The following is a 13,062-nucleotide window of genomic DNA, read 5'->3' as shown; positions in this document are numbered from 1 at the left end:
GTGAATCAGCTATACATATACATATGCCCCCATATCTCTTCCCTCTTGCGTCTCCCTCCTTCCCACCCTCCTTATCCCACCCCTCTAGGTGGTCACAAAGCACTGAGCTGATCTCCCTGTGCTATGCGGCTGCTTCCTACTAGCTATGTATTTCACATTTGGTAGTGTATATATGTCCATGCCACTCTCTCACTTTGTCTCAGCTTACCCTTACCCCTACCCATGTCCTCAACTCCATTCTCTAGTAGGTCTGCGTCTTTATTGCTGTCTGGCCCCATTTTTTTTGATTCCATATATATGTATTAGCATACAGTATTCGTTTTTCTCTTCCTGACTTACTTCATTCTGTATGACAGACTCTAGGTCCATCCACCTCACTACAAATAATTCAATTTTGTTTCTTTATATGGCTGACCATGTCCTGGCGATTGTAAATAGAGCTGCAATTAACACTTTGGTACATGACTCTTTTTGAATTATGGTTTTCTCAGGGTATATGCCCAGTAGTGGGATTGCTGGGTCGTAAGGTAGTTCTATTTTTAGTTTTTTAAGAAGCCTCCATACCGTTCTCCATAGTGGCTATATCAATTTACATTCCCACCAACAGTGCAAGAGGGTTCCCTTTTTTACACATCCTCTCCAGCATTTATTGTTTGTAGATTTTTTGATGATGGCCATTCTGACCGGTGTGAGATGATATCTCATTGTAGTTTTGATTTGCATTTCTCTAATGATTAATGATGTTGAGCATTCTTCCATGTGTTTGTTGGCAATCTGTATATCTTCTTTGGAGAAATGTCTATTTAGCTCTTCTGCCCATTTTTGGATTGGGTTGTTTGTTTTTTTGTTATTGAGCTGCATGAGCTGCTTATAAATTTTGGAGATTAATGCTTTGTCAGTTGCTTCATTTGTAAATATTTTCTTCTGCTCTGAGCGTTGTCTTTTCTCTTGTTTATGGTTTCCTTTACTGTGCCAAAGCTTTTAAGTTTCATTAGGTCCCATTTGTTTATTTTTGTTTTTATTTCCATTTCTCTTAGAAGTGGGTCAAAAAGGATATTGCTGTGATTTATGTCATAGAGTGTTCTGCCTATGTTTTCCTCTAAGAGTTTGATAGTGTCTGGCCTTACATTTAGGTCTTTAATCCATTTGGAGGGTTTTTTTTAATGTATGATGTTAGGGAGGTCCAAATATCATTCTTTTACATATAGCTGTCCAGTTTTCCCACCACCACTTATTGAAGAGGCTGTTTATTCTCTACTGTATATTCCTGCCTCCTTTATCAAAGATAAGGTGACCATAGTGCATGGGTTTATCTCTGGGCTTTCTATCCTGTTCCATTGATCTATATATCTGTTTTTGTGCGAGTACCATACTGTCTTGAGTACTGTAGCTTTGTACTATAGTCTGAAGTCAGGGAGCCTGATTCCTCCAGCTCCTTTTTTCTTTCTCAAGATTGTTTTGGCTATTTGGGGTGTTTTGTGTTTCCATACAAATTGTGAAATTTTTTGTTCCAGTGAAAAATGCCAGTGGTAGTTTGATAGGGATTGCATTCAATCTGTAGATTGTTTTGGATAGTAGACTCATTTTCACAATGTTGATTCTTCCAATCCAAGAACATGGTATATCTCTCCATCTATTTGTATCATCTTTAATTTCTTTCATCAGTGTCTTATAATTTTCTGCATACAGGTCTTTTGTCTCCTTAGGTAGGTTTATTGCTAGATATTTTATTCTTTTTGTTGGAAAGGTAAATGGGAGTGTTTTCTTCATTTCATTTTCAGATTTTTCATCATTAGTGTATAGGAATGCAAGAGATTTCTATGCATTGATTTCGTGCCCCGCTACTTTACCAGATTCTTTGCTGAGCTCTAGTAGTTTTCTGCTGGCATCTTTAGGATTCTCTATGTATAGTATCATGTTATCTGCAAACAGTGACAGCTTTACTTCTTTTTTTCCAATTTGGATTCCTTTTATTTCGTTTTCTTCTCTGATTGCTGTGGCTAAAACTTCCCAAACTATGTTGAATAAGAGTGGTGAGAGTGGGCAACCTAGTCTTGTTCCTGATCTTAGTGGAAATGGTATCAGTTTTTCACCATTGAGGATGATGTTGGCTGTGGGTTTGTCATATATGGCCTTTATTTTGTTGAGGAAAGTTCCCTCTATGCCTGCTTTGTGCAGGGTTTTTGTCATAAATGGGTGTTGAATTTTGTCGAAACCTTTCTCTGCATTAATTGATGATCATGTGGTTTGTCTCCCTCAATTTGTTAATATAGTGTATCACATTGATTGATTTGCATATATTGAAGAATCCTTGCATTCCTGGGATAAACCCCACTTTTAATGTGCTGTTGGATTCTGTTTGCTAGTATTTTGTTGAGGATTTTTGCATCTATGTTCATCAGTGATATTGGCCTGTAGTTTTCTTTCTTTGTGACATCTTTGTCTGGTTTTGGTATCAGGGTGATGGTGGCCTCATAGAATGAGTTTGGAAGTGTTCCTCCCTCTGCTATATTTTGGAAGAGTTTGAGAAGGATAGGTGTTAGCTCTTCTCTAAATGTTTGATAGAATTCACCTGTGAAGCCATCTGGTCCTGGGCTTTTGTTTGTTGGAAGATTTTTAATCACAGATTCAATTTCAGTGCCTGTGATTGGTCTGTTCATATTTTCTATTTTTTCCTGGTTCATTCTTGGATGGTTGTGCATTTCAAAGAATTTTCCATTTCTTCCAGGTTGTCCTTTTCATTGGCATAGAGTTGCTTGTAGTAATCTCTCATGATCCTTTGTATTTCTGCAGTGTCAGTTGTTACTTCTCCTTTTTCATTTCTAATTCTATTGATTTGAGTATTCTCCCTTTTTTTCTTAATGAATCTGGCTAATGGTTTACCAATTTTGTTTATCTGCTCAGAAAACCTGCTTTTAATTTTATTGATCTTTGCTATCGTTTCCTTCATTTCTTTTGCATTTATTTCTCATCTAATCTTTATTATTTCTTTCCTTCTGCTAAATTAGGGGTTTTTTTGTTCTTTCTAATTGCTTTAGGTGTAAGGATAGGTTGCTTTTTTGAGATGTTTCTTGTTTCTTTAGGTAGGATTGTATTGCTATAAACTTCCCTTTAGAACTGCTTTTGCTGCATCCCATAGGTTTGGGGTCATCGTGTTTTCATTGTTTTTTGTTTCTAGGTATTTTTTAATTTCCTCTTTGATTTCTTCAGTGATCTCCTGGTTATTTAGTAGTATATTGTTTAGCCTCCATGTATTTGTATTTTTTACAGATTTTTTTCTTGTAATTGATATCTAGTCTCATAGCTTTGTGGTCAGAAAAGATACTTGATACGATTTCATTGATGCGATTTCAGTTTTCTTAAATTTACGAAGGCTTGATTTGTGACCCAAGATATGATCTATGCTGGAGAATGTTACATGAACACTTGAGAAGAAAGTGTATTCTGTTCTTTTTGGATGGAATGTCCTATAAATATCAATTAAATCCATCTTGTTTAATGTATCATTTAAAGCTTGTGTTTCCTTATTTATTTTCATTTTGGATGATCTGTTCAGTGGTGGAAATGGGGTGTTAAAGTCCCCTACTATGATTGTGTTACTGTCGATCTCCCCTTTTATGGCTGTCAGTTTTTGCCTTATGTATTGAGGTGCTCCTATGTTGGGTGCATAAATATGTACAATTGTTATATCTTTTTGGATTGATCCCTTGATCATTACATAGTGTCCTTCTTTGTCTTTTGTAATAGTCTTTGTTTTAATGTCTATTTTGTCTGATATGAGAATTGCTACTCCAGTTTTCTTTTGATTTGCATTTGTATGGAATATCTTTTTCCATCCCCTCACTTTCAGTCTGTATGTGTCCCTATGTCTGAAGTGCGTCTCTTTTAGACAGCATCTATACGGGTTTTGTTTTTGTATCCATTCAGCCAGTCTGTGTCTTTTGGTTGGAGCATTTAATTCATTTACACTTAAGGTAATTATTGATATGTATGTTCCTATTCCCATTTTCTTAATTGTTTTGGGTTTGTTATTGTAGGTCTTTTCTTTCTCTTGTGTTTCCTGCATATAGAAGTTCCTTTAGCATTTGTTGTAATGCTGGTTTGGTGGTGCTGAATTCTCTTAGCTTTTGCTTGTCTGTAAAGCTTTTCATTTTTCCGTCAAATCTGAACGAGAACCTTGCTGGGTAGAGTAATCTTGGTTGTAGGTTTTTCTCTTTCATCACTTTAAATATGTCCTGCCACTCCCTTCTGGCTTGCAGAGTTTCTCCTGAAAAATCAGCTGTTAACCTTATGGGGATTCCTTTGTGTGTTATTTGTTCATTTTCCCTTGCTGCTTTTAATATTTTTTCTTTGTATTTAATTTTTGATAGTTTGATTAATATATGTGTCTTGTTGTGTTTCTCCTTGGATTTATCCTGTATGGGACTCTCTGTGCTTCCTGGACTTGATTAACTATTTCCTTTCCCATATTAGGGTAGTTTTCAACTATAATCTCTTCAAATATTTTCTCAGTCCCCTTCTTTTTCTCTTCTTCTTCCGGGACCCCTATAATTCGAATGTGATGTGTTTAATGTTGTCCCAGAGGTCTCTGAGACTGACCTAAGTTCTTTTCATTCTTTTTTTCTGTATTCTGCTCTGCAGTAGTTATTTCCACTCTTTTATCTTCCAGGTCACTTATCTGTTCTTCTGCCTCAGTTATTCTGCTATTGATCCCCTCTAGAGTATTTTTAATTTCATTTATTGTGTTGTTCATCATTGCTTGTTTCCTCTTTAGTTCTTCTAGGTCCTTGTTAAATGTTTCTTGTATTTTCTCCGTTCTATTTCCAAGATTTTGGATCATCTTTACTATCATTATTCTGAATTCTTTTTCAGATAGGCTGCCTATTTCCTCTCCATTTGTTAGATCTGGTGGGTTTTTATCATGCTTCTTCATCTGCTGTGTGTTTCTCTGTCTTCTCATTTTGCTTAACTTACTGTGTTTGGGGTCTCCTTCTCACAGGCTGCAGGTTTGTAGTTCCCATTTTTTTTGGTGTCTGTCCTCAGTGGTTAAGATTGGTTCAGTGGGTTGTGTAGGCTTCCTGGTGGAGGGGCTAGTGCCTTTGTTCTTGTGGATGAAGCTAGATATTGTCCTTCTAATGGGCAGGTCCACGTGTGGTGGTGTGTTTTGGGTTGTCTGTGACCTTATTATGATTTTTGGCTGCTTTTCTGCTAATGGGTGGGGTTGTGGTCCTGTCTTGCTAATTGTTTGGTGTAAGGTGTCCAGCACTGTAGCTTGCTGGTCATTGAGTGGAGCTGGGTCTTGGCGTTGAGATGGAGATCTCTGGGAGATTTTCACCATTTGATATTACATGGAGCTGGGAGTTCTCTGGTGGACCAATGTCCTGAACTTGGCTCTCCCACCTCAGAGGCACAGGCCTGATGCCTGGGTGGAGCACCAAGAGCCTTTCATCCACACAGCTCAGAATGAAAGGAAGGGAAAACAGAAAGAAAGAAGATAAAACAAAATAAAATAAAGTTATTCAAGTTAAAAATCAGTATTTAAAAAAATTTTTCTAAAGTAATAAAAAAATAAATTTAAAAAAGGAAAGAAAGAAAGAAGAGAGCAACCAAACCAAAAAACAAATCCACCAATGATAACAAGTGCTAAAAACCATACTAAAAAAAAGAAAAAAAAATACGGACAGAAAGAACCCTAGGACAAATGGTAAAAGCAAAGCTATACAGACAAAATCACACACAGAAGCATACTGCTGGCAGAGATTTCCCTTTCTCTTCTTTGTTCGTACAGCTCCTGGGGTTCAGCTTTGGATTTGGACCCGCCTCTGCATGTAGGTTGCCTGAGAGCATCTGTTCCTCCCTCAGACAGGACGGGCTTAAAGGAGCAGCTGATACAGGGGCTCTGGCTCACTCAGGCCGTTGGGAGGGAGGGGCACGGAGTGCGGCGCAAGCCTGCGGCGGCAGAGGCCAGCATGACATTGCACCAGCCTGAGGTTCTGCGTGTTCTCCTGGGGAAGGTGTCCCTAGATCACGGGGCCCTGGCAGTGGCGGGCTGCACAGGCTCCCGAGAGGGGAGGTGTGGATAGTGACCTGTGCTCGCACACAGGCTTCTTGGTGGTGGCAGCCTCTCATGCCCGTCTCTGAGGTCCGCGCTTTTAGCCGCGGCTCGCGCCCGTCTCTGGAGCTCCTTTAAGTGGCGCTCTGAATGCCCTCTCCTCGCTCACCAGGAAACAAAGAGGGAAGAAAAAGTCTCTTGTCTCTTCGGCAGCTCCAGACATTTTCCCGGACTCTGTTCCGGCTAGCTGTGGCGCACTAACCCCTTCAGGCTGTGTTCACACCGCCAGTCCTATCCCTGGGATATGACCGAAACTCGAGCCTCAGTTCCCAGCCCCCGCCTGCCTGGCAGGTGAGCAGACAAGCCTCTTGGGCTGGTGAGTGCCGGTCGGCACCGATACTCTGTGCGGGAATCTCTCCACTTTGCCCTCCGCACCCCTGTTGCTGCGCTCTCCTCCGTGGCTCCGAAGCTTTCCCCCTCCGCCACCCGCAGTCTCTGCCCGCGAAGGGGCTTCCTAGTGTGTGGAAACCTTTCCTCCTTAACGGCTCCCTCCCACTGGTGCAGGTCCCGTCCCTATTCTTGGTCTCTGTTTTTTCTTTTTTCTTTTGCCCTACCCAGGTACGTGGGGAGTTTCTTGCCTTTTGGGAGGTCTGAGGTCTTCTGCCAGCGTTCAGTAGGTGTTCTGTAGTTGTTCAACATGTACATGTATTTCTGATGTATTTGTGGGGAGGAAGCTGATCTCCCATGTCTTACTCTTCTGCCATTTGAAGCTCCTCCTTCACTTTTTAATGCTGATAATTTTACCTTTTTACTCTATATTCAAAGAAGTAGAATCCAAATTTATGTTTAGTCATTGGAACTACATTGTCTCCTGTTTAATATGCTTGTTTTTCTTTTTCACAAACACACACCTACAATCAAAGTAAATAATATATATGTGTGGAAAAGAGTTTGATTCATTTATGTCTAATTTATATTTCTATATACCTGTAGTTGGTAGTAATAATAGAAACTCACAAATAACCCCTGTAGTCTCATAAGATACATACATATCAAGAAATATGGCCTACATACAAAGTAACTTTTGATTACTATACTGAACAATTAAAAATTGTATTAGTTTAATTTTCCATAATTGAATTTGCATAGTACTAATTTGTGTTTAGTCTTTTCTTTATATAGGTATGAGATACCTAAATAAATTTTTCCTCCAACAAGTGTAAAAAGCAAAAAGTAACATTCATAGGAGTCTTTGTTTTACATAATCAGAGCATCACATGTATTTCCATTGTTCATTCAACCATACATGGTAAATGTGACTGAAATGACTAAGTTTATTTTTTTTTAACTTTTAAGAACAAACAACCCAGAAGATTTTCTTTCCACTCATTAACTAGTCTTAATGAAGCCCTAGGAAACAGTGCTTCTAATATCCAGGATCAGTGTTATATATATTTTTTAAATGTCACTTAGGTTTACTCTAAAGAACACACAGTTATCCGTTTATTATGAAAATGAAACATCTGTAAATAACGTCTATAACAGCATAACAGTAATGTGGTAATAGAGTTTATCTTTTTTTTCTTTGCTTTTTTCCACTAGAGTAGTGATTATTTTCCAATTCTTTCTGTAACCTATGTTAGTGTCAACAAATATATCTTACATACATGTTTAATCGTCTGTCAGTTCAGTTGGTTGGAATTCCATGCCAGTAATGTCAAGATCATTGCTTAAGTCCTGATTTGCGAGAGTTTACTTAAAGCTTCTTTGTGACCACAGACCACTCCTTTAACCTCACATAGATGTGGGCTATTAGTCACCATGAAATTGGGAAAGAGAGCATGAATAAATCCGCCCATGTTCATCACCCAAAGAAAAAAACATATATCTTTAAGAGTACCCTTCTCTGTGAGTTTGTTAGGCGCCTTCTTGTCCATAAGAAACACTATAGTAAATGATAGACTTTAAAATTCATTCTCTATAGGCTCAGAGTACTGTGAAGATAATCCATTCATGTCATGAATAATACATATGTTTATTTTCTTACAAATGGTTGCATATTTTGCTAGAGAGAGAGAGGGAGAAAAAAACGTGTGTGTGTGTGTGTGTGTGTGTGTGTGTGTGTGTGTGTATTTAACTGCCTTGTAGCTGACAGTTGAAGAGAGAAGATCTATAGCAGAAAGAGCAATGTTGCCAGGTAACTCAGATTTTCAAAAGTGAGGTTGTCCTATCAAATGTATTTCAAGTCTTCCTTAAACAGCTCACTGCTTTTATTCTCACATGGTAAGTAAGAACTCTCTCACATGGTAAGTAAGAACAGTAAGAACTACAATGAAACAACTCTTAGCCCCTTAAACCTTCATAGTCCTATTCTAGAAAATTGACAAATGACTTTTCTTGGGAGCCAGATGGAGCTAATATATCTTTTATGTCTTTTATTTACTTAGACCAGCAGGGTAAGCAAATAAGTTGCCATGTTCAAACTTAGTGTTTGGTGTTTTACATTAATAATTGAAAAGACTGCCTATAATATTCCAGGGACTGTACTTATTTCTGGGGATACAGTAGTTAAAAAAAAAAAAAATTCCCTACCTTCTTGTGGAGAAAACTGACAGGAAACTATTAAAGGTATAATAAAATGTGAAGTAATGATCAATGTCATGAAGAAAAATGAAGCTGTGTAAGAGCTAGAGAGTGAGGGAACCAATATAAAAATAGGGTAGTCAGGTAAGGACTCTAAGGAGGTCGCATTTGAGCTGAGGCCTGCCTTGAAGTGAGGAGTTTACTTTGAGACTAGCTGGGGTAAAAGTGTTTCACACATGGTGAATAGCAAGTGCAAAGGCTTTGAGGCAGAAAGATGCTTGGTGTAATTAAAACTGTGTGGCACTGTTATGGATATAGACACACAGACCAATGGAATAGGATAGAATACAGAAAGAGACACAAAGTTTCCTGTAATTTACAAATTTGTAAAAATGAAGTTACAAATTAGATAAGTTACTGTAGCACATCAGGGTTTTTAATCTGGGTTCCATGGAAGGGGGCCCTAGACAGTCTGTGAATTTACTGAAATTATGGAAAATTTGTGTATATGTGCAGATTTTTTTTGCAGAAATACTCTATAGCTTTTATTAGATTCTCAAAAGTATTTTACTAATTAACCGAGAAAAGATTAAAAATACAGTCATCCCTTGGTATCTGTGGAGGACTGCTGCCAGGGCCCACCGTTAATACCAAAATATACCAACTCTCAAGTCCTAAAATCCGCCCTCCATACTGCAGTTCTGCATCTGTGGATTCAGCCAGCCATGACTCATGTAGTACTGTATGTGTTTATTGGAAAAAATAAAATACACCTTTAACTGGACCCATGCAGTTCAAGCTTGGGTTAATCAGGAGACAGCTGTAATTGCAACTGGCTGCCCATTTCCTCCTGGACTTTGTATACTAAAATGAATTTTAGATAGATTAAATATTTAAATCTAGAAGTTTAATATATTAAAAAGAAACTGGGAGGCCTTCCCTGGTGGCGCAGTGGTTGAGAGTCCGCCTGCCGATGCAGGGGACATGGGTTCGTGCCCCGGTCCGGGAGGATCCCACATGCCACGGAGCGGCTGGGCCCGTGAGCCATGGCTGCTGAGCCTGTGCGTCCGGAGCCTGTGCTCCGCAATGGGAGAGGCCACAACAGTGAGAGGCCCGCATACCGCAAAAAAAAAAAAAAAAAAAAAAAAGAAACTGGGAAAATATTGATACTCTTTGAAAGGGAGAGTTGCAGCAGGACTTCTGGAATGGCAAGACTAAGGACCTCTGCAAATTAGCTTCTTCAGAAGGGCAATGAGAATGCTAGCAAAAATCGTCAAAATCAATTTTCTCAGATCTCTGGGTGTTAACCAAAGGTCAACAACCCAAGGAGTATTTATTCAAGAAAAATAGTTAAATCTCAGTAAGAACAGCAGGCTTTGTAGAGTTTTAACTTGCCTTATTCCCATTCCCTACTCCCCAGCAGTATGGTAATTTTAAAAGCTAGTATAGCCTCACAATCATGGTAGCTGTGAAAATCAGCCATGTAAAAGCCACTGAAGGGGGCATAATAGGTTTAGAGCTCCAGAAAAACTGTGTCTCCAGAGAATTGTTACTGCTTGGCCTGACAGTTCCCTATAAGGTCTCCATTCACAGGGCTTATTGATATTTGACCTGACTCAGAGTTTGCTCAGTGGAAAAAGCCCTATACTCAGGATGTTTGTCAAAAACAATAAGTGGCAATTGTTTAACCTCTCAGCTGCCTGGGACAAAAATAACAGTTGGGGCAAACAAGAGACTGGCCAAAAAGCTTAAGAGAGAAGTCTGTGAAATGTGATTGCCATAGATAACTTTGCAAAGCTCTTTCTTTTAAAAATGTTCCTGGAATTCTTGAAGGTCACATACATGTACAGGATTGTGCACATGCCCAGAAAAGAACTGAGAAGGTCCTAATCTCTCACCTCTGGCTAACTTTGATTCTGTGCAAGCAGAAATTGAAGGCTAAGGCAGAGTTGTAAACTGTCAGTGTTGAAGGTATGCTCCAACACATAGAGGTCCTTGGCAAATACTAAAACACTTACCAGTTCATGGTATTTAAGGAAATCTCTATCTAATCATTAGCTGACCCCTGAGCTAACCCAGCAGAAACTTCAGTGGCTACAGTAAGACAAGGAATACAGACTGCAGAATTAGTACTAAATGAAAGTTCCTAAACAGACAAGCAGCACAATTATTCCTGGGGAATGGATGAGATCTAATTTCTAGAGTTCCTACATTACATTATTTCAAATATCCAGTTTTTATCAACACAAAATTACGAGATATGCAGAGAAACAGGAAGGTGTGCTTAGAAACAGGAAAAATAAGTCAATAGAAACTACAATAATGTGGGACTTAATAAACAAGGACTTTAATCTGCTATTATAAATAGTTCAGAGAACTAAAGGAAACCTTTCTCAAAAGTTACAAGCCCTCATCACATACATTTATATTAGGTATGTGTTCTCTTCAGAAAATAACACTAGAATCTTTTGAAAAGCTGCTCTGTTAATTTTTCAAAGTGCACCCTTTTGCTGTAAAAGCAAGGTTTCATGTACATGGGTGTATACTTCCTTTCTTACTGTTACCTGCAGTTATAGAGTACTCATCATTTTGTTGGAGGGAAAGGCCCTAACCTCCTATCTTGTAGTTTATATTTCTCTTACAGCATATGTCTGATTCAAGTACTTACTTGTTTGACTGACTGTCCCACTGAACTGAGAGCTTCGTTAGTGTCTCAATCATATATATGCACTTTGGAGGTCCTAGAATAATATATAGCTCCTAGAATGTGTTCAGGAGCCAAAGTATCATACTAGTGAATGTCTGATCAACCAAATGTAATTAAGTAATTGACAGTACTATAGTTTCTTGGTGAGATCATCAGGTATCACGGTAATTTTCCTGTGTATCCTCTATAACATAGAGTCATCAACACAGAAATCCTCAGCATGTGTTATGGTTGTTCCTTTATTACTTACTCTCACAGTAAATATTCTTACCAAACTTTGGCAAGGACTTTAGGAAGTAGTGACAAATATTAAAATTCCTCAACATGTATTGGATCAGTTACCTTCCCATTGTCTCCTTTTTATTCCTCATGAGAGACCAGTTTGATATAGATATATAGTAAAGATATAGCAGTGGGTAGATTCTTAAAAGCAAAATAGAGTGAGAATTAATGAATTAGCAGATACAGTAGACGAAATTATCCATATGCATAACAGAGAGAAAAGTGAATGGAAAAAAAGGGATACTAAGGGATTTAGGAAGTACAATGAAAATGTACTACATGTACAAAATGTAAACTATACATATATTGCATATATCTGTATATACGTATAGTACATTGCATTCTTAGTTTTAGCTCATATTTTTTAGTTTTCTGGAATTTTTTTTTTATTTATTTTACTCAAACGTGTCAGTTTGTTTATTTTGGCTCAATCTTAGAATCAACAAATGCCCTCAAGACAAATTAACTTTGGCTGGGCTAATGTCTCTGTCTTCTCCCAGATCTTTTTTTTTTTTTAAATAAATTTATTTATTTGTTTATTTTTGTCTGCATTGGGTCTTCGTTCGGTGCACGAGCTTCTCATTGAGGTGGCTTCTCTTGGCGTGGAACACAGGCTCTAGGCACATGGGTTTCAGTAGTTGTGGCATGCAGGCTCAGTAGTTGCACAGGTGCAGTAGTTGTGGTGCACGGGCTTAGTTGCTCCGTGGAATGTGGGATCCTCCAGGACCAGGGCTTGTACCCGTATCCCCTGCCCTGGCAGGCGGATTCGTAACCACTGTGCCACCAGGGAAGTCCTTCTCCCAGATCTTGAAACACTAGTTTTTAGTATCTAATAAGATTTTTGATGCTTTTAAAATATTTTTGTTTATTTTCTTTTATTTGGATCTGCTTCTTTAGTTTTCTGAAGCAGCGGTCTTGGTGTTAATTATATGTACACCAGTATTAGGAGACCCATTGTTATCATATCATAAGGCAGAATTTGGAATCCCATATTAATCATAACACAAAAGAGAAAGAAATAAAAAATGAGATGGAAATATAGTGCATTGAATTATTTACTAGTTTAAAAATTGAATGGCAATATTTCTTCGTGAAAAGTGTACATGGTTTGGGCTTCAACTTTGAAAAGACAGTGCTAATTTAATGACATGCTTGAGCATGTCTAAATGAAATTGCCATATGTGGCCATGGTCTTTGAAACCCTTTAAAAACCATGGTTTTGTTCTCATTCTTCGACCCATGAGAGCTGGAACTTGGTATGCCTTTCACATACCAAATTCTTTTTGGATAAGAGATTTGCCATTATGAACTCTCCACAATTTCATGCCCATCAGACCTGAAGTCTTTCATCATTAATAAAGTCTGCTACTCTTCTCCTCCCCCGATACATACCCTAGCCTTCCTACTTGTGACTGATATGCCTAAAATATGGTCAAGG

The 13,062-nt window shown here is 38.3% G+C and overlaps 1 protein-coding gene and 1 long non-coding RNA gene across 6 annotated transcripts in view; one reads left to right on the top strand and one right to left on the bottom strand.

The window, feature by feature from the left end:
- LOC132528792 (uncharacterized) overlaps positions 1-13,062 on the bottom strand; it is a 738,513-nt gene that overhangs the window by 358,098 nt on the left and 367,353 nt on the right. The gene's annotated exons all lie outside the window — the stretch shown is intronic.
- The window catches only part of CCDC91 (coiled-coil domain containing 91), a 398,338-nt gene that overhangs the window by 279,812 nt on the left and 105,464 nt on the right, over positions 1-13,062 (top strand). The gene's annotated exons all lie outside the window — the stretch shown is intronic.

Source organism: Lagenorhynchus albirostris, chromosome 11, assembly GCF_949774975.1.
Source record: "Lagenorhynchus albirostris chromosome 11, mLagAlb1.1, whole genome shotgun sequence".
Taxonomy (NCBI): Eukaryota; Metazoa; Chordata; class Mammalia; order Artiodactyla; family Delphinidae; genus Lagenorhynchus; species Lagenorhynchus albirostris.
This window is presented reverse-complemented; position numbering and strand designations above follow the sequence as displayed.